The sequence below is a fragment of the Myotis brandtii genome, unplaced genomic scaffold (assembly GCF_000412655.1).
Source record: "Myotis brandtii unplaced genomic scaffold, ASM41265v1 scaffold343, whole genome shotgun sequence".
NCBI classification, from domain to species: domain Eukaryota; kingdom Metazoa; phylum Chordata; class Mammalia; order Chiroptera; family Vespertilionidae; genus Myotis; species Myotis brandtii.
The window spans coordinates 1,937,440-1,939,583 of record NW_005363209.1 but is presented as its reverse complement, the minus strand read 5'-3'; the positions used below and the strand labels follow the sequence as shown (position 1 = coordinate 1,939,583).

The 2,144-nt window shown below is 35.1% G+C and overlaps 1 pseudogene; it reads right to left on the bottom strand.

The window, feature by feature from the left end:
* Positions 1-835: 835 nt before the first annotated feature.
* On the bottom strand, positions 836-1,622 carry LOC102246141 (annotated as a pseudogene).
* Positions 1,623-2,144: the final 522 nt, after the last annotated feature.

Below are 2,144 nucleotides of genomic sequence, written 5' to 3'. Positions count from 1 at the left end.
AAAATTTCAATAACTATAGTGTAGATATAAAGGGACCATCAGAATTTTTAATGCATTGTTTTTTTTTACCCGGCTTCCTCAGAGCCTTCTCAGAGATTGCTTTCAGAGGTAGAATTCAAGGAGGGGAGAGATAATGAAACCAACCTGCAGAGCACTACCCACTCCTTATACTTTAGCCACGGGAGCTCTACTTTCATCTGTTTTACATACATTTAGTTTGAACAAAGAATTGCAGGATTAAAAAAGTGTAAGGCTCACTAATTCAATATATTTCCTATTGTTTTACAGATAAGGTAGATGCCTGCAGCCAAGATAGGTTATAGGACTGCCCTACTCTGACAAATTTGCAGCTAAGGGAAGGATTGAATCAGATTCTATTAATTTCCTAGCATTGCTCTAGTGAAAGCCAGAGTTTTAAATCAGACATAACATATTTTTAAAAAAATATATTTTATTGATTTTTTTACAGAGAGGAAGGGAGAGGGATAGAGAGTTAGAAACATTGATCAGCTGCCTCCTGCACACCTCCTACTAGGGATGTGCCTGCAACCAAGGTACGTGCCCTTGACCGGAATCGAACCTGGGACCTTTCAGTCCACAGGCTGACGCTCTAGCCACTGAGCCCAAAACGGTTAGGGCCATAAAATATTCTATATAAATTCCACTTTATTTTTAAAATGCTTTATATAAATGTGATAGATATTAAAATGTAGAGTGCTTTTCTCACATCTAAAATTTGAGTATTTAATTTTTTCACTCTCCTGGCTTTTTTTTTAAGTCATAAATGGGATCTTTTATTAGGATTTTTTATTTGTCACCATTAAATATCTGACTTTTAACTAGATTCTTGGACTAGAGGCTCCTATCCATCAGCTCGTTCAACATTGGCACCTGTCTGATCTCCAGTAGCTTTTCCAGAACTGCTACTTTCATAGTGGAGCTCCACCAGTTTTACCAATTCAAATTTAGGCTTCTTCAGCATTTTGACTTTTCTAACAAAGACATCATAGAGTGGATAAATAGATTGGCAAGCCTTTTCTATGTGTTTTCCAGTGCTCTCTGGCATCAGTTTATTGACCACTACTTTCAAGTCATTTGTCTGCACCTTTTGGGTCATGATTTCTATCATCTTCTTTAGGATTTGGTGAACCTGTTGATGCTGAGCATAAGAGGTCTTCCAAATCTGATTGTTGGGTTTTCTAGCAAAACCAACACAGAATAGATGAAGCAAATAACTATCAGTAGTCTTGACATCAACATGAACTTCAATCATGGTCTGCCATTTTTTACTATGGAGCACATTTTGTCATGGGTAAGATCCATGCCATAGAAATCAGTCAGGCAGTTTTTGCCCTGAACATCCCCAGTAATTAGCTTGAATTGTATAAATGCAACTTGATCATTCTGCAGGTCAGCAAGGCTCACTTCAAAAATATGACCCTTGAGACCATCAGATGCGAGTTTGGTTCCTTGAGTTCTAGTGTTTTATTGATATTTCTTATTTTGAACATAGCTGGTGTGTTCACGTCATACCAATCTTTCTTAGAAAATGGATCTACCACTTTCTTCTTAGCTTCCTTTCGGCCACCTTTTGTAAGGCACATGTTCTTGCCCAGCGCCATGGTGCTGCTCAGAGAGCCAAAACAGTGAAGGCTCTCCTGGTTTCTTAGGTATAAGTAATTTTTATATAATTGGAATCATCTATAGATGTACATTAGCATTTGTTTTTTTAATCTATAGTTTTTTTAAGTTGCCATAAGCTTCATAATTATAAATTTTACTTATTGTACAGTGTCTTATTGAGTAGATATTGTGTACTTTATGTAACCATTTACATAATGTTGGACAATAAGTATATCTTCAATTTTTAAAAAAATTTTGTTGTACTCATAAACCTTTCCTCTCTTTTAGATTATTTTTCAAAATAAACTGTTAGGAATAGTATTAATATATCTAAAGTATATAAAATTTTTTGTGATCCTTGCTACGTTGCTTTCTGAAAAGGTGTAAGTATCACTTTACCATAGCTTTCCACCCATAGGTATTATCAGTATTTTGAAATTTTGTTAGTTTCTTTAGGTGGTACCACATTGATGTTTTGTTTTGTGATGATTAGTGAAGATAATTATTTTTATCATTATCAT